Source organism: Sus scrofa, chromosome 15 (genome assembly GCF_054392235.1).
Source record: "Sus scrofa isolate SSC_HxYL_T2T_F1_AM1 chromosome 15, Sscrofa_HxYL_maternal_Yorkshire_Landrace_v2.0, whole genome shotgun sequence".
Classification (NCBI taxonomy): domain Eukaryota; kingdom Metazoa; phylum Chordata; class Mammalia; order Artiodactyla; family Suidae; genus Sus; species Sus scrofa.
In genome coordinates this window covers 135159038-135184059 of record NC_139397.1, presented here as the reverse complement: position 1 = coordinate 135184059, position 25022 = coordinate 135159038, and the positions used below count along the sequence as shown (strand labels likewise).

Below are 25022 nucleotides of genomic sequence, written 5' to 3'. Positions count from 1 at the left end.
GCTGTAGTCACTGGCCCATGCCAGAGCCACAGCAATGGGGGATCTGCGACACGACTGCAACCTACACCACAGCTCACGGCAACGCCGGGTCCTTAACTCACTAGCAAGGCCAGAGATCGAACACGCAACCTCATGGCATAGGCCAGCATAGCGCTGACTCAACCACTGGCCTGGGAACTTCCATATGCCATGGATGTGGCCCTAAAAAAAAATAAAATAAAATAAAATAAAATACTTAGGAATAAATTTAACCAAGGAGATGAAACACTGTAAACTGAAAACTAAAAAGCATTGCTGCAAGAAATGAAAGGCCTAAATAAATGGAAAGATAGCCTGTGTTCACAGATTGGGAGACTTACTATTGTTAAGATAGCACTACTCCCCAAAGTAATTTACAGAGTCAATGAAATCTCCATCAAAATTCCCATGGTCTTTTCTGCAGAAACCAATCCTCAAATTCTTATGGAATTGCCAGAGGCTCTGAAGAGCCAAAACAACATTAAAAAAGAAAAACAACCATGGAAGATTCATACTTCCTGATTGTAAACTTACTACAAAGCTACAGTAATCAAAACAGTGTGGCAGTAGCATAGGCTACACATATGAACCCATGGACTAGAACTGAGAGTGTAGAAATAAACTCAAATATCTATGGTCAACTGATTTGTTTTTCACAAGAGTGTCAAGATCATTCAATGGGAAAAGAACAGCCTCATCAACAAATGGTGTTAGGATAACTGGATTACTAAGTGCAAAAGAGTCAAGTTGGACCCCTACCTCACACCATAAACAAAAATAAACTCAAAATGGACCGAATATAAGAGTTAAAACTGTAAAACTCTTAAAATAAAATATAGGGGTAGATCTTCATGACCTTGGATCTGGCAACAAATTCTTATATTTGAACACTAAAAGTGTGAGCAATTAAAAAAAGAAAGAAAAATTGGACTTCGTAAAAATTTAAAACTTTTGCACATCAAAGGACATTATCAAGACCATGACTAGCTAATCTACAGAATGAGAGAAAATATTTGCAAGTCATATACCTGCTTAGGGTTTAATATCCAGAATATACAAAGAACTCTTCAAAAACACAACAACAAGAAGACAGTTGAATTTTCAAATGATCAAAGGACCTGATATTTCTCCAAAGATGATATATAAACAGCCAATAAGCACATGAAAAGATATTCAACATCACTGACATTAAGGGATGCAAATCAAAACGACAATAAGATACTATTTCACATCCACTAGAAGGACCGAAATCCAAAAAACTGAAAATAAAAGCTGTTGGCAAGCATGTGAAGAAATTAAAACCCTTGTGCATTGCTAAAGGGAAAGTAAAAATGGTGCAGCAGCTGCGGAAAACCATTTGGCAAGTCCCCAAAAAGTTAAACATAGAATTACCATATGATTCAACAATTCTACTCCTAGGTATATACCTAAGAGAAATGAAAACATACGCCACACAGAGACTTATACATGAATGTTTATAGTGGCATTACTCATAGCTGTCAAAAGGTGGAAACAAGCCAAATGTCATCAACTGATGAATGGATAAGCACATTATGGCATAAACATAATTGGAGCCTTTAGTCCTAAAAAGGAACAAAGTTCAATATGCACTAAAACTTGAATATATGCTAAACCTTGGATGAACTTTGAAATCATATGCTAAAAGTCAAAGAAGCCAGACACAAAAGGGCGCATGTTGTATGATTCCATTTATATGATATAACTGAATAGGCAAATCCATAGAGATGGAAAGCAGATTAATGATTACCAAAAGGGTGGCAGGAGGGGAGGGAGGAACGACTAATAACAGGGTGTTTTTCTGGGGTATTGAAAAAGTTTTGAACTAGAGACAGGTAATTGTTTCATAATGTTAAGAATACATGAAATGGGAGTTCCCATTGTGGCGCATCGGAAACAAATCCCACTAGGAACCATGAGGTTGCAGGTTCGATCCCTGGCCTTGCTCAGTGGGTTAAGGATCCAGCATTGTCATGAGCTGTGGGGTAGGTCCCATACACGGCTCAGATCCTGCGTTGCTGTTGCTGTGGTGTAGGCCGGCAGCTGCAGCTCCAATTTGACCCCTAACCTGGGAACTTCCATATGCCATGGGTGCACCTCTAAACACACACACACACACACACACACACACACACACACACACGCACACGCCTAGAAGAAGTTTGTAATACTTAAAAGTCTCCAGAACCTCAGCAAGAACCCTGCTGTGGATAAAGATTGGCCCTCAGAAAAGAGAAACCAGAAAAGGAGTGAGGAAGGGTCACTTGAGTTGGTTATTCTGTGGTTCCAAGGCTTCCTCTCTTGCAGACTGAGAAGAGAAGCAAATGGATAAACAAGATCCACCTGTATAGCCCAGGGAACAATATTCAATATCCTGATAAACTATAATGAAAAGAACAGAAAAAAAAATATATATATCTGAATCACTTCACTGTACAATAAGAAATTAACACATTGTAAATCAACTGTACTTTAAAAAAAAAAGGACCAAGCCAACCTTTCCTTTCCTTTGCCAGCTCCTAACCCAGGATTACAGATTAAGTTTTAAGAGGTGTTTGCTCACCTTTGTTTATTTGTTCTGGAAAGAACATACTGACAGAATCTTTCTTTTTTTAGAAATGGGAATGCCCTCTGTGGCACAAAACTGCTGCCTTTGTAACTTTTCTGGAGGACAATTTGACAGGCGATACAGAGCAAAGACCTGAGCAAAATCTTTTACTGCAAAGATTCCATTTTAAAGGATTTATTTTCAGCTTAAGGAACTAATTCGGGATGTGTGTGATATTTGGTGATATATTTATCAAAGTTTTACACATTAAAAAAAACTGTAAATATGTAACAATAAGCTTTCCTGTGTAGCCATACAATGGAACACTATTCAGCCAATAAAATTGTTACTGAAGTGACTGTCGATATAGAAAGATATTAAACGGTAGGCTACAAAAGAGAGTATACAATATACTTTCATTTTTTTAAGAGGAAGTTCACTGAGGACACGCAAGCAGGAAAAATGCTTACTTACCCCAAGGTCATCCGTGTATTTATGTGTTCATTTCACAAATGCTTGTTAACACTTTGTTACAAGGCACTGAGACATCTCCAGGGTGTTGGGGTTGTGGAAGATTTGGATTTTCTTCTTCGTGTGTCTTTATATTTTCTAATTTCTCTACAGTAAACCATGTATTACGTCCGCAAATTATTTCTAGTAAGTCAAAATGACATTTTCTCTTAAATGGGTTATATAATCACCAATAGCACGCACCTCATATTTATGTGATTTTTTTTTTTGAACAAGGGTCATTTTTATAGAAAAAAAAAGTGCCTGTCTCATGGGTTTTTATCTCAAGTCAGTTATCCATAGCTGGCAGTATCAGTTGAGGGGTCAGGGACTGTCTGGCAGGAGATTTTGTCCTAGTTCTAGTCCCAGTACCAAGGGGCCCTGTCTCTTTATTGGGTAATAGCTTGGCAGAGGCACCCTCCTGAATTTGCCTGCATCATAGATACAAGGGCTTGAGCCCAGTGTCAACTGGGGGGGAAAAAAAGCACAACGTAAAAGTTGAGAATTATGTTTTACTTGGCAGATTTGCTGAAGACTTAAGCCCAGGAGGGGGCCTCTCTCTGAGGGACTGCGTCCATGAGGTCAGGGAGGGGCCAGGGTATATAGGAGTTTTTGCAACAAAAACCAGGTAATCAGAATATCAAAATATTACTATTAATTAAAAGAAAGCCAGGGAGTTCCCATCTTGGCTCAGCAGTTAGCAAACCCGACTAGCATCCATGAGGTCGCCGGTTTGATCCTTGGCCTCCATCAGTGGGTTAAGGATCCAGCGTTGCCATGAGCTGTGATGTTGGTCGCAGACACAACTCGGATCCCAAGTTGCTGTGGCTGTGGTGTAGGTTGGCAGCTACAGTTCCAATTGGACCCCCAAACCTGGAAAACTCCAAATGCCTCAAGTGCGGCCCTAAAAGACAGAAAGATCAAAAAATAAAAATAAAAAAATAAAAGAAAGCCAGACATCTCAAGCTAATGAATTTGGTGCTTTTCTATGCATGGGAAGAAGCAAGAGTCTGGGCTTACTGAAATCACTCCTTTGATATGCACCTTAACTATCTATGGCCTGTGTCTTTATCCTGTGCTTTTCCATCCTGAATCTCCTCACAGCAACCACCAGGGGTGGCTGCCTCACAGCAACCACCAGGGGTGGCTGCCTCACAGCAACCACTGGGGGTGGCTACAATAGCGGATGGCTAGATGGCTGCAATATCCTGTGTTTACTGATATGGCAACATTTTTCGTAGACATCAGCCTTCTCTGAGTCTTCAGGGTTGAAGGCTCTTTGATCCTCCCAGAACAGGTTCCAAGGCCTACTTAGAGCAGCCACCAGGCTCCTTGGCTACTAACACGCCCATCCTGAGTCTCCTGAGGGGCACATGTCCCTGTGTCCTTGGACAGTTTCCCATGCCCTGTGGGTTTTGATACATGTGGGAATTGTGCCCCCACCCCCTTAGAAAAGAGCTGCAGAATATAAAACCTTTTCACTGCAATCTACAAGGGGCTCCTCAGCTACCGCGTACCCTACACCTGCATCGCAGTCAACTGACCCCTTTTGTTTCTGGGTTGTCCTTTTGCGTGTGTTGGGGGGGAGGTGGTGGAGGGAGGTCCTCCTACGAGGGGGTTGTGTGGCTGGGTTAGGAGAGAGAAGACCAGCCATGCAGAGAAATAGGGGTCTTCTCTCAGTCCTATCTATTCTGTCAATAACTGACCACTGGAAACTGAAAGTAAGTGCAAAACTGTGCTTTCTGGTGGGGGTGGAATTGCCCAGTCTGCACTGCCACCTCACCCATCCCCTGGGCCTTCAGCCACTGTGGAATCCTGAACAGGCTGTGTTAAACCCTTCGGTCTGAGTTTCCGCAAAAAAAAAAAAAAAAAAAAAAAAAAACTAATAGTTTGGGGGCAAGATCTGCAGTGAAAAGAGAACAAAATGGAAAGTGTTTCTGTGAGCAAGAAGCCCATAAGTTCATTCCTCCGACCTAAAATGGCAAAAATGTGAAACCAGAAGCTCATAAAGAAAGACAAAGAAGGACACTATTTAATGGTTAAAGGATCCATTCAAGACGAGGATATTACAATCGTCAATATATATGCCCCTAATATAGGAGCACCCAATTACCTGTAACAATTACTAACAGACATAAAAGGAGAAATAGATGGGAATACAATAATAGTAGGAGACTTTAACACCCCACTCACATTAATGGACAGATCCTCTAGACAGAAAGTCAATAAGGCAACAGAGATCCTAAATGACGCAATAGAAAAGTTAAGCTTAATCGACATTTCCAGGACATTACATCCAAAAAAATCAGAATCTACATTCTTTCCAAGTGTACATGGAACATTCTCAAGGAGAGATCACATCCTGAGGGACAAAACTAACCTCAACAAATTTAAGAGTATCAGAATTATTTCAAGTATCTTCTCTGATCACAAGGGCATGAAACTAGAAATCAACCACAGGAAAAGAAATGAGAAAAAATACACTACATAGAGACTAAACATGCTACTAAAAAACAAATGGGTCAATGAGGAAATCAAGAAGGAAATTAAAAAATACCTCGATACAAATGATAATGAAGACACAACCACTCCAAATCTATGAGATGCTGCAAAAGCAGTGCTCAGAGGGAAATTCATACCAATAGAGGCCTTCCTCAAAAAAAGAAGAAAAACCTCAAATCAGCAACTTAACCCAACACCTAAATTAATCAGAAAAAGAAGAACAAACAAACCCTAAAGTCAGCAGAAGGAAGGAAATCATAAAGATCAGAGAGGAAATCAATAAAATAGAGATTCAAAAACAATAGAAAAAAATCAATCAGACCAAGAGCTGGTTCTTTGAAAAGGTAAACAAAATTGACAAACCTCTGGCTAGACTCACCAAGAAGAGGAAAGAAAAAATCCAAATAAACAAAATAAGAAATGAAAAAGGAGAAGTCACAACGGATATTACAGAAATACAAAAATGTGAAACCAGTAATGAAATGTTTAATTCTATGGGTTTCCAAAGTTTTGGGAAACTTCCTCTGACATCCGAAACATTCTATATAATGAAGTCTTGTTAATTAGTAAGTTAAAGGTCTCTTTCAGTGGGAGTGACTGCTAAGCCCCAACAAGGTTTTGAGTCAGCTTATCAAGTAGTTTCTGGAAACAACATTGGCTCTGGCAGTCAAAGATAAACTGCTGCCTTTAACAAACTAAAAAGTAATATGTTCCTGATACAAAAGATGCACCTGCAGTGAGTTCCCGTTGTGGCTCAGTGGTTAACGAATCTGACTAGGAACCATGAGGTTGCAGGTTCGATCCCTGGCCTTGCTCAGTGGGTTAAGGATCTGGTGCTGCTGTGAGCTGTGGTGTAGGTTGCACAGGCGGCTTGGATCCCGAGTTGCCGTGTCTATGGCGTAGGCCGGTAGCTACAGCTCCGATTAGACCCTTAGCCTGAGAACCTCCATATGCCGCAGGAACAGCCCTAGAAAAGGCAAAAAGGCAAAAAGGCAAAAAAAAAAAAAAAAAAAAATGCACCTGCAAAAGGACTCTCAGGAGCAGACAGATGACTGCCTGGGGTTTTGTATCCCCTTCTCCCCAAAGCTGATAAAGTCACAATATCCTTTTAGAAAAAAGACAGTAAGACCCCAGCAAGCTAACTCACAAGGTATGGAGTATCCCAGCAGGCAGTGGCAGACCTAGTTGCCAGTGTGTTTAGTGACAAGGGTCCTTGACGGTTGTCCCTAAGAGTGCTAATCAGTTGTTTTGGTGCTTAAAGTAAAAGAGGAGAGGGCCCCATACGTTTTTTAAAAAAGCATTTCATGGTTGTTCCTTACCCTTCTGTATCACCAGGAAAGCAAAACAACTTCTCTAGGACAAGTGGCTGTGACTATAGATAAAATACTCCCTTGTCATCAGGACAGCCGGCTCCTAGAGATATACTGAGGTCCCTTCTTTCAATGAACAGGAAAGGAGAAATTAGAGATAGAAAAAAAGTCTAATGAGACCCTGGAAATTTGGTTGCACCGGCTAGCAGATGCAAGAGCCACACCAGTTCTGTTGGTTGAAAAGGAATGGATATCAATTCATCACCTAATGACTCCTAGCCACCCTGGCCAAGATACCTCACTGATGACATAAGCGTGGAAGAGGAACAGATAAAGACAAACGAGTGCTTGTTGCAGCAGGTCTTTCCATCCATAATGAAGCCATCATCTCATAAGCACCCATGGAGGACAGGAGGGGAAACTGTGACTTCCCTTAGGGCTGCTGTAACCCGAGCCTGGATTTATAATGGAAATCATGAGTGCCCAGATGACGAAATGCAGTATTAGGTGAAACAGTTTGTTCAGTGGGTAACACCAATCTTTGGGGACAGTTAAATCTCCTCTTGTGCCCCAAGGATAGATGCTGGAAAACTGCTTAGCTCTGGGCAACCAATTTCCCACTATGGAAGCCTAAACCCAGACCAAGATAAATGTCCTTCGAACTGAGGGAATATTATGGGTTGAATTGCGTGTGCCCCCTTCCCGCCACCCCTCCCCGCCACCCACCCCACAACTTCATCTATTGAAGACCTAACCCCTGGTACCTCAGAATGTGGCACCTTATTTTAAGAATGTTATTTTAAGTTAGGATCTTTACAGAAGTCACCCAGTTAAAATGAGGTCATTAGGGTTTGGGTCTGAATCCAGTATGACGGGGGGTCCCCATTAAAAGAGAAAATCTGGACACAGACGCACATGCAGGCAGGGAAGATGCCATGTGATGATGATGATGGTCGTCTATTAGGCAAGAAAAGAAGCCCGGAACATACCCTCCCCTCACAGCCCTCGAAAGGAATCAATCCTGTCAGCCTCTTGCCACGGGGCTTCCAGACTCCAGAACCATGACACAATCAATGTCTGTGGTTTAAGCCACTTGGTTTGTGGTATTTTGTTATGGCAGCCTGAACAAATTAACATAAAGGGAGAATGTATGAACACAGGCATCCAGAATGTAGAACCATATACACCTGGCTCTTATGCCAGGGAGTCCTCAGAGTGGAGATTGATGGTTTGCCCATGAGGGAAATTTTCTCTCACTACGAGCCCATGAGAAGGCCATAAGATTTAAAGATCTAGATTGCAACAGGGGAGAATCCCCAGTTGGCTTTGGCACTGACTATGCACAAACAGGGGGAAGGCCAAGAAGACACAGGCACCCTTGGCTGAGGTCTGTGCTGTTTGAAATGGTGTTGAGCCAATGCTTTCACCCCACCTCTCTACCCAGATCTCACTTCCTTCCAGAACAAAGAGGTCTAGGGCAAAGGTCTATGTCCCTCCTTCCCTAAGGACAGCCAGAATTCTTATGCACTGGTCAAGTGTGTTGAGGATTTGATGGCAACCAAGGTTGTCAAACCTTTTCAGCCTTTTTAAGACACTGAGGCACAAGTCACTCTGATGCCAAGAAATTTGCATAGGTATACTTGAAAAATTACTTTACCTGGATTTGGAAGTAACTCTCAGATTGAACAATTGACTGATGCAACTTCACAGGTGTATTAGGCATCTCCGGAGAAACAGAACTGATATATATGTATACACAGAGTTTTGTTTTGTTTTGTTTTAAGGGATTGGCTCCCATCATTGTGGGAACTGGCAAGTCTGAAATTTGCAGGGTGGGGGTGGAAATTCTAGCAGAAGTAGATGTTGCAAACTTGAATGTGAAAAGCAGTCTAGAGGCAGAATTCCTTCCTTTTCTCTGGATCTTAGTCTTTTCACTTAAGGTCTTCAACTGATTGGATGAGGCCCACATCCACTATGGAGGGTAAACTGCTTTCTTCCAAGTCTAATTATTTAAATGTCAATCACAGCTAACTTGGTGCTTCTTCTGTCACCAGCTAGACTTGCTGCTCTTGAGAAATCACAATATTGATGCTAATGATCATGATATGAGTTGACAAATATATAAGGTGGCCTTGATGTGGCCCACAGGTCAGGAGGTGGGAGATGTTCTAGGATGTATACAGGGAATATAGGGAAGGTGTACAGGGAAACCATATGGGGAAGAAACAGGGAAGAAACAACTGAGGCACCTCAGAAGAAACCAGAGATCACGTGAAGGAAAAACACAGGGAGGATTGGGACAGAGAATGAAGTGACTGCTGGAGAGACTGGCCACTCTGGTCACATGGCTGTGGAAATGAGAGGAACACCTGTGGCTTGTGGCACATCAGGGTTCCATCCTTGGAGGCTGGGGGTGATGGGAGGGACTACTAATTTCCTCTCTCTCTCAATTCTTGTCTTGTCGCCAATATAGCCCATGCTGCCACCACCCTCAGCTTGACCACTGGCCAAAGAGAATCTGAAGCTAAAAACTCTCAGAAACATCCCAAGAGCCCCTGAACTCAGAAAGGACCAGTCTCCACTAAAGATGACAGAGCAAGAATAACTTCCTGGACACTGATTTGGTCTCTTTAATCTTATCCTGTTGCTGTTGGTCTCCTTTGTTTATTCATTAGTCACAGGTTGTTCTAAACTCTTCGGCATGGGTGGTAATACACAACCATACTGCCCAGGACTTCCATGGGCCACCTGAGATGGGGTAAGCCTGGTTGCTGACACCTTGAATTGTTCTCTGAATGCGGAGCCTGGGTGAGGTCTACACTCCAAACAGGCCTAGTCAGGAGTTCCCGCTGTGGTGCAGCAGAAACAAATCTGACTAGTATCCATGAGGATTCAGGGTTCAATCCCTGGCTTCGCTCAATGCGTTAAGGATCCAGCATTGCTGTGAGCTGTGGTGTAGGTCACAGATGCGTCTCAGATACAGCGTTGCTGTGGCTGTGGTGTAGGCTGGCAGGTGTAGCTCCAATTCAACCCCCAGCCTGGGAATCTCCATATGCCTTGGTTGTGGCCCTAAAAAGCAAAGCAAAACAAAACAAGGAAACAAAAACACCAAAAAACAAACAAACAAAAACACCAGGTAGGCCTAATCAACCTACAGAGAATCATGGTTGTGGTGATTCCCATCTGATGTTGCCGAAGACAAACAGAACAGATTTGTTATGAGCTCCTATCAGTAAAGTTAGAATGTCTATCTGATGGGCTGATCCCTGCCCCTGAGAATTCTTAGTTGGCTATCTGAAAGGTCAGAATCTGGCATTGCTATCATTGTGGCGTAGGCTGGCAGTTACAGCTAAGGTTCCACCCCTAGCCTGGGACCCTCCATATGTCGTGGGTGCGGCCCTAAAAAGAAAAAAAGAAAAGGAAAGAAAAGAACTATAAAATATAAGACCCCTTAGCTATAGCCTAGAAGGGGCCCCTCAGCACCAGGATACCCTGCAACTCACAGCGCAGTCACCTGATTGGAAGAGTTTCGGGGTTGTCCTTTGAGGGTATGGGACTTCCCATTGCCTTACTCATCCTCTTGCTGTGTAAACTATAAAATGCCTAAATCTGTAAGTGGCTTGGAGTTCTGGCTGTGGCATAACGGGATTGGCAGCCTCTCTGAGGCACCAGGATGCATGTTCCATCCCTGGCCCAGGCACAGTGGGTTAAAAGGATCCCAGTGTTGCCGCAGCTGTGACATATGTCGCGTCTGTGGCTCGGCTCTGACGCCTGGCCCGGGAACTCCATATGCTCCAGGAAGGCTAATAAGTAAATTAAAAAAATTTTAAAAAGTGGCTTGTAGCTTTACTGAGTCAGTCAGGCCTCAGCCTTGCCGTGTCCTGTATGCATGAACTTGACATTTTTTTCATCCGTTAAACAAGGGAATTATACTGCCAGTTGATTCCAAAAGTTCACTGTGGCTAGCCTAGATGTTAAGGTCGATAACCTAAGGCAGCTTCTGGCAACCATTATCCAAATTAGAAGTATAGTACCTAGAACACATAAATCCACCTCCAGGGCAAGGGGTGGTAACCTGAGTGTGCAGACAGGCTAGAGGGTGCAAAGATGAGGACTTGAAATCCTGTGCAACATGTGCCTAAACTCTTTATTTTCTTCTGTATTGAAATGCCATAGCTTTCAGAATTTCCAAAGATGGGAGACTTAAACAAATTTGAGAAAGTCAGCTTTAGGTTATGATACAGATTTCTCTCCTTAACCCAATTTTGGTCAGGCTCCTCTCAGCCCTCTTCTCAACTAAGCCTCAATGCTGGCTTTTAAAGACTTGAATATACTAACATCGTTTCCAACATCTCAAGATTGCATCCCTAGGATGAAGCCCTCCTTAAAATGCCAGGCTGAGAAAACCCAGGGCTGCCAAAAGAATTTCCTGTTTGTTCCAGCCAATGACTGAAGATTATGGACCCTGTCTCCCAGTCTCTGTGGGAGGGTGGGAGCCTAACTTTGATGAGATAAGCACCAGTTAGCAAACCCAAACAAGTTTCACATGGATCAACCCCTGCCCTTTCCTCTCTCTTGTAATTTTGCGTTTTTTTTCCCTTTTTTTTTTTTCTTTTCTGCCTTTTCTAGGGCCGCTTCCGCAGCATATGGAGAGTCCCAGGCTAGGGGTCGAATCAAAGTCATAGCCACCAGCCTACGCCAGAGCCACAGCAACTCGGGATCCGAGCCATGTCTGCAACCTACAGCACAGGTCACAGCAACACCGGATCCTTAACCCACCGAGCAAGGCCAGGGATCGAACCCGCAACCTCATGGTTCCTAGTCAGATTCGTTAACCACTGCGCCACGACGGGAACTCCAATTTTGCGTTTTTCTGACTCTGCTCAAGCCCCTGCCATCCCACTCCCTACTCCCTCCCTCTCCCTTTAAAACACCAATCACCTTTGCACAAGTCAGAAAGGAGTTCGTCTTCTTCCCCTACTGTCAGTAGTTACTGAAGAAAATCTGTTTTCACCACTTTAACTAATGCCCAACTGTGCTTATCTTTGACAGCTGTGTGGACCTGGAAAACTCAAAAAATAATACTGAGCCAAAGAGCAGAAGCAACACAAATATCCATCAGCAGATGGATGGATGAACAAAGTGGGGATACATCTCCATAATGGAATATTATTCAACCATTAAAAAGGGAATAAAGTACTGACACATGCTAAAACATGGATGAAGCTTGAAAGCATCATGCTAAGTATAAGAAGGCTTTCACAACAGACTACATATTGAATGAGGCCATTTATATGAAATGTCCATAACAACACAGGCAAATCCACAGCGATAGAAAGTAGATTAGTGGTTGCCAGGGACAGATGAGGAAATAGGGGACAGGGAGTTCCTGCCAAAGTACCAGGTTTCTTTCTGGGGTGATGAAAATATTCAAAACTGATGTGGCAATGGTTGTACAACTCTGTGAATATACTAAAAACTACTTAAATGCACAATGGGTGAATTGCATGGGATGTGACTATATTTCAATAAAGCTGTTACAAGAAAAAAAAACATTAAAATCATTTTAAATCTCCCCTCAAAAAAAAAAAAAATGACATGGCATTGTCATGTTCTGTTCTTTGACTCAGTGGTCTGTTTAGTTTACGGAAAGTAGGTTCCTCAGGGAGGCTCTCAGCCCAGGAAACCAACACTAAAATAGCAAGTAAATAGTCCTGAGGACAAAAGGAAACTCTCCAACACAAACTGGCTTGAAAAGCTGGCTGCCATCAGCTGGATACACTGAAGGAGAGCTGTAACCTCAGGCATAGGCCACTCTTTTGCCTATGCTGACAGATGTCAGAAAGAAGGCATCATTCAGGGTCAAAGGTGAAGAGGAGTCCAGCTGAGAGGGCTGTGTCTCAGTGCTGTCCAAATGTCATCGGGACTTCAGCCCCAACCCCCTCACACGAGTGGAATTCACATTTCTATGTAACAGAAGGTGCTAAATAATTAACAGCATTCCCAAGTTCTCCCTGCTCTGAACCTTGCCTTGAATGCTCTTCCTCCAAGATCAGACTAAGCCGGTGGCACCATTTGGATTCAGGCTGAGCAGGATCACTTGTATGTTTTATTCTGAATATTTTAATGTGGATAACCAAAGAAAAAAATATTATAAACACCCATGTTAATATCTGTCATATTTGCTTCAAATCTTTTTTTTTTTTTTAAATGAAAGCATTTCAGATTCAAAGTCCCCTTCTTATCTTTCCCTTTATCCTCCCCTCCCCAGGGTAACCACTACCCTGAATTTGAAGTGTGTCCTTTCTGTTGATGTTGATGTAATTGTACTACAGATATATGGATAGAGTGATAGTCTATACAATTTTCATGTGGTTTTTAATTTACAGAAATAGTATTCTACAGTGCATATCATTCCCTACTCAGCTTTGGTTCTGAGTTCTTTTTTGTTGTTGCTGAATAAGAAATTTGATGCTTCACCCTCCACCATGCTTCTGAATCAAGCTGACCCCCAACCAGTGTCAGAGGCAGCTGTGGCCACACAGAACTATTTGTTTTCATCAGGGCCATTAGCACAGTGCCTCTGGGGGGTAGGGGTGGGGGTGGGTTAGAGCTTTAAGCTGTCCCATCCAGGGTTCGCTTCCAGGACTCTTGTCTGACCTTCCCTTGGGGAGCTCTCTCAGAAGAGTGGCTGGGCCTCCGAGCAAACCAAAATTTTTGATCACGACATGGTTCACGCCTCTTTTTTAAACTCTGAGGCTATTTACTTTCAAGTAGTTTATGCATTATTCTGCAGTAGGTCAATATTTTCCTATCCCACTCTGTGGTCCAAATATACAATTTTTTTTTAATTGAAGTATAGTTGATTTACAATGTTGTGTTAGTTTCTGGTGTACAGCAAAATGATTCAAGTACATATTTTTCTTTCAGATTCTCTTCCACTATAGGTTATTACAAGATACTGAATACAGTTCCCTGTGCTATACAGTAGCCCACTGCTGTTAATTTTATATATAGCATTGTGTATCTATAAATCCCAAACTCCTAATTTATCCCTCCCCCAAGTTCTATATTGATATATAAACATCTTGTGCATTAATTATGACTACTGCCTAGTGTTCCATTGTACAACTATATCACAATCTATTTATCCTACTGGTGGGCACGTACCATGTTTCTGAATTTTTGATTTTACAAACAAAGCTACAAAAAAATGATTTTTGCGCATGCGTGCAGCCATTATTTCAATACCGTAAAAACATCTGTTTTCATGCAAGACAGAAGAACTGCCATTAGGTTAGTGCCAGATAGTTGGATATTAAGAATTTCCCTCTGATTTTGCACTGCAGAGAAACGATGGGCTGAGAGCAGAGGAAAATCTAAGAGTGATTCAACAGAGACAATACCTGGGATGCCTTCAGAGAGAATGCCAGGAAGACAGAAGCATTTCCCACCCCCTACCCACACCCCTCAGATACCCAGAGGCAAACCTAGTACACTCAGCACATCTCCGCCTATAAGCTGTACTGGTTGGATTACAACAATGAGAATATTCCAAGAACAAGGAGGAGATGATCAGCAACAGATGCAGAGCTAAAAAGAGGATGCAGATGCAGAAGTGGACATCAAAAGTAAGGACCCAGGAGCTCCTTGATGGCTCAGCAGGTTAAGGATATGGCTGTTGTCAAGCTGTAGCTCAGCTTGTTGCTATGGCGCAGGTTCTATCCCTGGCCCGAGAACTTCTGCAAGCCATGGACGTGGCCAAAGGATAAAAACAAAAAGGTAAGGACTCAGAGCCAAACAGAGGTACCAGAAGAAGGACCATCAGAAGTCCTCAAAATATTATGTTGGACTAGGAAGCACTAGGTCGGCCTTCCTTTGGTCTCAGGCTCTCTGTTCTTTTGTTGTTGTTTTTTAAATTGTAAAAGGTAATACCTATATGTACATTGTTAAAATACAAACAGTACAGAAGATACAAAAAGACCTAAAAGATGGTGAACTATGCCTGGGCAGGATGAAGCAGAGAAACCTCTGGTGGGAGGTCCATAGTAGTCTTGCCATAAAAAATTAAAATTAAAAAAATCTTCCTCCTAACTTTTACCTCCAGACTCCAAGACTCCTACACCCTATACAGAGGTAACCATCATTACCAATTTCTTGAGTGTCCTCCCAGAGACAGAGACATTTTATTTTTATTTTTTTTGGCCATGCCTGTGGCATGTGCAAGTGCCCAGGCCAGGGATCCAACTGGCGCCACAGCAGCAACCCAGGCTGCTGCAGTGACAACGCCAGATCCTTAACCCTCTGGGCCACAAGAGAATGCCTATCCCTCACACTTTTTATCCACAAATGATGGCACGTTGTAGTTTTGCGCTTTACTTCCCATCTCTTAGCAAGCGATTCATATTTTTACACAAAGATCTATTCTTTTTAATGGCTGCATAAAATTCCTTTGTATGAACGTACTATAATTTATTTAATTAGTCCCCTACTGGGACATGTAAGTCCTTCTAAGATTTCCCAATCAGAAATACTGCTATCTTGAATAGTCTGGAATATCTCTTTGACCATAGAATTTTATCCATAAGATAAAACTTCTGGCAATGCATTTGCTAAATTGGCATGATTCACACTTTATGCCTTAATACTTAATTTAAAGTTTCCCATCCCTGAGGCATTAAAGGCAATTTTACTCAATTCTTCCAGAGGCTCAAGGACAATCTGTAAATGTCTGCCAGATGAGACTGAAAAACACTGAAGCCAAGTCAAGGTAACTGGAGGATAATCTCTAGATGGCTTGGTGGCAACATGAGTACTGGGAAAGAAAATCCACCTAATCAACAGTATTAGCCAAAGTGGAGAAAGAATGCGTTAACAGGATGGGAGTAGCTGTTACAAAACCCAGAAGAATTAGGGTGATGGCGGTGTCACAGAATGTCTTTGGGAGTGTTCCTTCTTCACAAAAATAAACTCAAAATGGCTTAAAGATTTAAATATAAGACAAGACACCATCAAACTCCTGGAAGAGAACACAGGCAAAACATTCTCTGACATCAATCTCATGAATATTTTCTCAGGCCAGTCTCCCAAAGCAACAGAATTAAAGCAAAAACAAACCAGTGGGACTTAATCAAATTGACAAGATTTTGCACAGCAAGGGAAACCAAAAAGAAAACAAAAAGACAGCTTACGGAATGGGAGAAAATAGTTTCAAATGATGCAACTGACAAGGGCTTAATCTCTAGAACAAACAAGCAACTTGTACAACTCAACAGCAAAAAAGCCAACAAACCAATTGAAAAATGGGAAAAAGACCCGAATAGACATTTTTCCAAGGAAGATGTACAGATGGCCAACAAGCACATGAAAAAATGCTCAACATCATTGATTATTAGAGAAATGCAAATCAAAACTACCATGAGATACCACCTCACACCAGTCAGAATGGCCATCATTAATAAGTCCACAAATAACAAATGCTCGAGGGGGTGTGGAGAAAAGAGAATCCTCCTGCACTGTTGGTGGGAAGGTAAGCTGGTACAACCACTATGGAGAACAGTATGGAGGTACCTTCGAAATCTATACATAGAACTACCATATGACCCAGCAATCCCACTCTTGGGCATATATCTGGACAAAACTTTCCTTAAAAAAGACACATGCATCCACATGTTCATTGCATCACTACTCACAATAACAAAGACATGGAAACAACCCAAATGCCCATTGACAGATGATTGGATTAGGAAGATGTGGTATATATACACAATGGAATACTACTCAGCCATAAAAAAGAACGAAATAATGCCTTTTGCAGCAACATGGATGGAACTAGAGACTCTCATGCTGAGTGAAGTAAGTCAGAAAGAGAAAGACAAATACCATATGATATCACTTATATCTGCAATATAATATACAGCATAAATGAAGCTTTCCACAGAAAAGACAATCATGGACTTGGAGAATAGACTTGTGGTTGCCAAGGGGATGGAGGAGGGAGTGGGGTGGATTGGGAGCTTGGGGCTAATGGATGTAAACTATTGCCTTTGGAATGGATTAGCAATGAGATCCTGCTGTGTAGCACTGGGAACTATGTCTAGCCACTTATGATGAAGCATGATAATGGGGGAAAATAGAATGTGTACATGTATGTGTAACTGGAGGATAAAAATGTATTGGTGAAATAATTTTTAAAAATAAAAAATAAAATAGTTATGGAAAAACAAAACAAAGCAAAACAAAACCCAGAAGAAGGAGCCAAACAGCAAAAATAGGCAGCATTTATCTCTGAAAAGAGATGCTTAATCTAATGGACAGGAACTAGAAAAGCACATTCAACCAGGTTTTTAGATGAAATTTCCTTCCATACAATTGTACTTAACTGCTATAGTTTGAGGTCACTGCACACCAAGCATTCCACCGTTGTAGTTCCTAATTTCTCTTCCTAGTACCTGGACTCTAGGATGCAGGTGCGATCCCTGGCCTCACTCAGTGGGCTGGGGATCCCTCGTTGCTGTGGCTGTGGTGTAGGTCAGCAGCTGTAACTCTGATTAAACCCCTAGCCTGGGAACTTCCATATGCCGAGGGTATGGCCCTAAAAAAAAGCAAAACAAAACAAAAACAAAAACAGGGACACAGATTCGTTGCCATTTCTCTCATTGAAAGTTCAGGTCTACATCTTCTCCTCTAGAATCTGGGTGGGCTCTGTAACTGCTTTGATGGGTAGAATATAGAATACAGCAGAAATGATGCCATGTCAGTTTCTGGACACAGGCCTTAAGAAACTGGCAACTTCCACATTCTGTCGCTTGGATTACTCACTCTGTAAGAAGTGTGACTATCAAGAGACTGTGCTCCCCCCATCGCCAGGTTAGCCTCATGGATACTCAGCTGTTCTGGCCAAAAGAGCCCGGGCACCCGACATGCAATCGAAGAAGCCATCTTGGAAATTTCAGCCCCAGAAGATGTGACACGGAGAAAAGCTGAGGAAGCCAGCCAAAAGTCAGACCTGAGGCCAAAACTATGGCCCCACTTGAGCCATCCCAGCCATCTTCAGCCATTCAAACTAAAGCCCCACAAAACTGTAAAGCAGAGACAAGCCATTTCTGATGGGCACTGCCCAAATTCCTGATCCATAAAATCATGAGCGTATAAGCCATTATGTTGGGGATACTTTGTTAGGTAGGAGTAACTAGAATAGGGGGCTTCTATGTGATAGGGTATTATGATCCCTGGGAGGGCTAACTTTTGTAAATAAACACTCTAATCCACAATTTGTTTCTGTGGTTTTGGCCAGTGTGGGTCTGTCCCCAGTAGTCTACCCATGCTGAATGTACTGACAAAATTTAGTTTCTGAACCTGAAAAGCTGAGAGCTGAAGCTCCAGGCTTAGCCAAACTTCCCACTTCACTCTCTCTTTTCCACTCTATCTTATGCTAAACAGCCCAGATCAGGGAGCTGAGAAGAGCCTCAAAAAATTTACCACCAGATGTAGCCACTGCTCAGTACCATTCACAGCCCTTTGACTTGTGCATGAGGTGTATTCATCTATCAGACACTACTGAGAACCTTCCCTGTCTCCAGGACTGTGCCTGGCACTAGGGATGGGGGGGACACAGAGATGGTAAAGACATAGACCCAGCCTTTAGAGCTTCACAGCCCTGTCTCTAAGCCATATAAACAAGTAATGATAAGAAACATGCATTTATAGGAGTTCCCATCATGGTGCAGCAGAAACGAATCTGATTTGGAACCATGAAGTTGTGGGTTCAATCCCTGGCCTTGCTCAGTGGGTTAAGGATCCAGCATTGCCGTGAGCTGTGGTGTAGGTCGCAAACGTGGCTGGGATCTAGCATTGCTATGGCTGTGCTGTCGGCAGGCAGCTACAGCTCTGATTAGACCCCTAGCCTGGGAACCTCCATATGCCACAGGTGCAGCCCTAAAAAGACAAAAAGACAAAAAAAAAAAAAAAAAGAAAGAAAGAAAGAAAGAAAAGAAACATGCACTTATATAATAGACCTAAAGGGAGAAACAGATAGCAATGCAATAACACTAGAAGATTTTAATACCCCTCTTCATCCAGTGGATAGATCATCCAGACAAGAAATCAATATGGAAACATTGGCCTTAAATGACATATCAGACCAGATGAACTTAATACATACAGAACATCCCACCCAAAAGCAACAGAATACACATTCTTTTTCAAGCACACATGGAACATTGTCCAGGGTAAATCATATGTTAGGCCACAAAACAAATCTTAATAAATTTAAGAAGACTGAAATCTAATCAGGGATCTTTTCCCACACAATGGTAGGAAACTAGAAATCAACTGCAGACAGAAAACTGGAAAATTCACAAATACATGGAGATTAAACAACATGTTACTGAGTAACCACTAGGTCAAAGAAGAAATCAAAAGGAAAACAAACAAACAAAAAATAACTAAATATTAATAAAAATGGAAAGCATAACATATCAAAACTTAAAGAGAGAAAAGCCTGAGAAAACGAGGCTGAGGCCTCAAATATCTTCTTGAGGAATTTAAAGGTGATACCCCAGGCCCCATGGGGATTCCTGGGCAGGGAAGCAGTTAACCAAACATGCTTTTAGGAGCACTGACATGGCAGTGGTGTGCGCATATTGCAGGGCAGATCAAGCAGTAAGGGAGACCAAGCAGGAGGGAACATTCAGACAGAGAGTAACCTTCTCAGAGTCATGATGGGGCTTCTCATGCCGCCAGCCGAACTGCAGACAAGCAAGGAAGCTGACTTGGTGGTGGAGCTGCTGGAGCTGCCAGAGCTGGAAACAACATCTTCTGTGCTGGGCAGAACAAAGCCTTTGATGCTGATGTCCAGTGGGGAGTGGGAACAGAGGCTTCAGGAAAAGGATGCGAAGAGTGGTAAAAACCAGAACTTATGGGAAGCAGCAAAAGGAGTTCTAAGAAGGAAGTTCATAGCAATAAATGCCTGCATTAAAAAACAAGAAAGATCTCAAATAAATAATCTAACTTTACACCTCAAGGGACTAGAAATAGATGGAAAAACTAACCTAAAGTTAGTAGAAGAAAGGAAACAACAAAGATCCAAGAAGAAATAAATTAAATAAAGACTAGCATATGATCCAGCAATCCCATTCCTGGGCATATATCCAGACAAAGTTATAATTCCAAAAGATACATGCCGAGTTCCCATTATGGTGCAGTGGAAACAAATCTGACTAGGAACCATGAGGTTGTGGGTTTGATCTCTGGCCTTATTTAGTGGGTAAAGGATCTGGTGTTGCCATGAGCTTGGTGTAGGTCGAAGACGTGGCTTGGATCTGGCATTGCTGTGGCTGTGGCGTAGGCCGGCAGCTGTAGCTCCAATTTGACCTCTAGCCTGGGAACCTCCATATACCATGGGTGTGGACCTAAAAAGACAAAAGAGACCAAAAAAAAGATACATGCACCCCCATGTTCGTTGCAGCATTGTTCACAATAGCTAAGACACTGAAACAACCTAAATCTCCATCAACAGATGAGTGGATTAAGAAGATGTAGTACATACACACAGTGGAATACTACTCAGCCATAAAAAAGAACAAAATAATGCCATCTGCAGCAACATGGTGGAACTAGAGACTCTCATACTAAGTGAAGTAAGCCAGAAAGAGAAAGACAAATATCATATAATATCACTTATATCTGGAATCTAATATATGGCACAATGAACCTATCTACAGAAAATAAACAAACTTGTGGACATGGAGAACAGATCTGTGGTTGCCAAGAGGGAGGGGGAGGGAGTGGGATGGACTGGAAGTTTGGGCTTAGTAGATGCAAACTATTGCATTCGGAATGGATAATTTCAGTATAGCCCAGGAAACTATATCTGATCACTTGTGATGGAACATGATGGAGGGCAATGTGAAAAAAAAAGAATAAATAAAAAAGACATGGTACATAGATGCAATGGAATACTACTCAGCCATTAAAAAAAACAATGAAAATGCCATTTGTGGCAACATGGATACAACATAGATAATCATACTAAGTGAAGTAAGTCAGAAAGAGGACAAATACATATGATATCACTTACATATGGAATCTAAAATAAGTCACAAATGAACCTATATGCAAAACAGAAACAGACACACAGACATGGAGAATAGACTTATGGCTACCAAGAAAGATGATGGAAGGAATGGGATGGACTGGGAGTTTGAGGTTAATAGATGCAAACTATGACATTTAGAATGGATGGACAATAAGGTCCTACTGTATAGCTCAGGGAACTATATCCAATTTCCTGGGATAGACCATGATAGAAAATAATATAAAAAAGAATGTATATAGATGTATGACTGAGTCACTTGCTGTATAGCAGAAATTGGCACCACACTGTAAATCAATTATACTTTTTAAAAAATTAAATAAAGACTAAAACGATAGTATAAAAGATCAGTGAAACAAAGAGCTGGAGTTTTAAAAAGCTAAACAAAATAAACAAACCTTTAGCTAGACTCAGCAAGAAAAAAGAGAGCTCAGATAAATAAAATAATAAATTAAAGAGGAGACATTACAGCTGATACCACAGAAACCAAAAGGATCACAAGAGACTACTGTAAACAATTATATGCCAACATATCAGACAACCTAGAAGAAATGAATAAATACCTAACTTACATCATACAAAGACCATATCATGAAAAAAGAGAAAAATCTGAGCATATCGATTACTGCAAAAAGATTGAAACAGTCATCAAAACCTCCTAACAAATAAAAGCCAAAGACCAGATGGCTTCACTGGTGGATTTTACCAAACATTTAAAGAAAAATTAATACCAATCTCTCTCAAACTCTTCCAAAAAATATAAGTGTGGAGGGAACATTTCCAAACTCATTTTATGAGGCTGGAATTTCCCTAATAATAAAACTAGACAAGGACACTACAAGAAAAGAAAATTACAGGATTCCCTGTTGGCTCAGGAGGGTAAGGATCCAGTATTTTCACTGTTGTGGTGCAGATTCTATCACTGGCCTGGGAACTTCTACATGCCATGGGTGTGGCAAAAAAAAAAAAAAAAGAAAAAGAAAAGAAAGAAAGAAAAAGAAAAGAAAATTACAGGCCAATATCCCTGATGAACATAAATGAAAAAATCTTCAACAAATGTTACAAACCAAATTCAACAGTACATTTAAAAAAGTACACCATGATCAAGAGGGATTTATTCCAGGGATGCAGGGATGGTTCAACATCTGCAAATAAATCAATGTGATACAACACATTAAGAAAATAAAAGATAAAAACCATACCATCATCACAATAGATGTAGAAAATAAAAATAAAATGAAATAAAGGGGAAAAAAGAGAAACAAAACAAAACAAAAAAATGAAAAAAACCCAATAGATGTAGAAAGGCATTTGACAAAATTCCACATCCATTTATGATTAAAAACTCTCACAAAAGTGGATAGAGAGAATGTACCTTAACACAGTAAAGGCCATATATGACAAGCCCACAGATAACATCATAGTCAATAGTAAAAAGCTGAAAGCTTTGCTGTAGGAACAAGACAAGGGTGCTTGCTCTTAACACTTTTATTCAACATAGTAGTGGAAGTCCTAGCCAGAGCAATTAAGCAAGAAAAAGAAATAAAAAGCATCCAAATCAGAAAGGAAGAAGTAAAACAATCACTATTTACAAATGACATGACATTATATACAGAAAACCCTGAAGACTCCACAAACAAACAAACAAACAAAACCCTGTTAAAACTAAAAAATGAATTTGGCAAAGTTGCAAGATACAAAATCAATATATCAAAATCAGTTGTATTTCTATACACTAATATCAAACTATCAGAAAGAGAAATTAAGAAAACATTCTCAAAAAAAAAAAAAAGAAAACACTCCCATTTACAATTGCATCAAAAAGAATAAAATGCCCGGGAATGAGTTTAACCAAAGAGGTGAAAGACTTGTATACAGAAAACTATGACAATGAAGATAGAAATTAAAGACACAAATAAATGAAAAAATATTCCATGCTTATGACTTGGAAAAATTAATAATGTTAAAATGTCCATACTACACAAACCAATCTATAGATTCACTCTAATTCTTATTAAAATTCCAATGGCAATTTTCACAGAAATAAACCATCCTAAAATTTGTATGGAACTACAAATGACCCCAAATAGCTAAGCAATCTTGAGAAAGAAGAGCAAAGCTGGAGGCAATCAAACTTCCTGATTTCAAACTATATTACAGGTAGATGCAAACTGCTGCATTTGGAATGGATAAGCAATGAGATCCTGCTGTAGAGCACAGGGAATTATATCTAATCACTTGTGATGGAACATGATGGTGGATAATGTGCAAAAAAGAATGTATAAATATGTTTAACTGGGTCACTCTTCTGTACAGCAGAAACTGACAGAACATTGTAAATCAACTATAAATAAAAATTTTAAAAAACAAACTATATTACAAAGCTAGAGTTATCAAAACAATATGATATTGGCATAAAAGCACACACAAAGATTAGTGGAATAGAATAGAGAGTCCAGAAATAAACACACATATGTATGGCAAATTAATTTATGGCAAGGGAGCCAAGAATACATAATGGAGAAAGGACCATCTCTTCAACAAATGGTGTTGGGAAAACTGGATAGCCACATGCAAAAGAATGAAATTGGATTACTATCTTATACCATACATAAAAATTAACTCAAAATGATTTGACTTGAACATAGGACCTGAAGCCGTAAAACTTCCAGAAGAAAATATAAGTGGTAAGCCCTTTGACATCAGTCCGGATGATGATTTCTTAGATTTGACACCAAAAGCTAAAGCAAACAAAAGCAAAAATAAACAAGTGGGACTACATTAAACTAAAATAGCTCTGCTCAGCAAAGGAGACCATCAATAAAATGAAAAGGCAACCTACTGAATAGGACAAAATATTTGCAAATCATATATCTGATAAGGATTAATATCCAAAATATATGAAGTCACATAACTCAATAGCAAAAGAAACAAAATCCAATTAAAATATAAGCAGAGGATCTGAATTGACATTTTCCCATACAGATGGCCAACAGGTAAATGACAAAGTACTCAATATCATTCATCAATGGCAATCAAAGGGAATCCAAACCAAAACTACAATATCATCTCACCCCTGTTAGAATGGCTAAAAGATGGAAAAAAAAAAAAAGAGTTGGCAAGGATATGGAGAAAAGGGAACTTTTGTGCACTGTTGGTGGGAATGTAAATTGGTATAGCTACTATAGAAAACAGTATGGTGGTTCCTCAGAAAATTGAAAATAGAATTACAAAATGATCCAGCAGTCCCACTTCTGAGTATTTATCCAAAGAAAATGAAAATACTAAAAAAAGATAAATGTACCCCCACATTTACTGTAGCATTATTTATAATAGCCAAGACAAGAAAGCAACCTAAGTGCCCATCAACAGACAAATGGATAATGAAAACGGCACATACACACCGAAACATCATTCGGCCATAAAAAGAAGGAAATCCTGCCGTTTATGCATTTACAACACGGATGGACCTTGAGAGAATTAAGTTAGGTGAAATAAGTCATTAAGAAAAACAAATACTGAATGATCTCATGTGCAGGTGAAATCTAAAAATGAAACAAAATAAAACTTATAGGGAACTGACTAGTGGTTGCCAGAGGTGGGGGATAGGAGGGGGGCAAAATGGGTGAAGGTGGTCAAAAACTAAAACCTTCTAGTTATAAAATAAGTAAGGGGAGATTATAGGATTACAACCTGGGATGTAATGCCGAGTATGGTGATTAAAACACACTGTATTGTATATTTAAAAGTTGCTTAAAAAAAAAAAGTAAATCTTAAAAGTTCTCATCACGAGAAAAAAAGTTTTTAACTATATCTCTATCTATAGAAACTTGATGCATGAAACAACAAATACTATATACAGGAGACATTTGGGGGACACAAGAGGGATCACCAACCCAGGCAGTTTACAAATTAGAGCTACAGGATGGCTGATCTCATCGTTCTCAGGGTGGACATCTTGGAAAGATACCAATTTGTTAAAAAATTCACATATAAATTTAACATATGTCACATTTTATCT

The 25022-nt window shown here is 40.6% G+C and overlaps 1 protein-coding gene across 6 annotated transcripts in view; it reads right to left on the bottom strand.

Moving 5' to 3' along the window:
- CYP27A1 (cytochrome P450 family 27 subfamily A member 1) overlaps positions 1-25022 on the bottom strand; it is a 42402-nt gene that overhangs the window by 13704 nt on the left and 3676 nt on the right.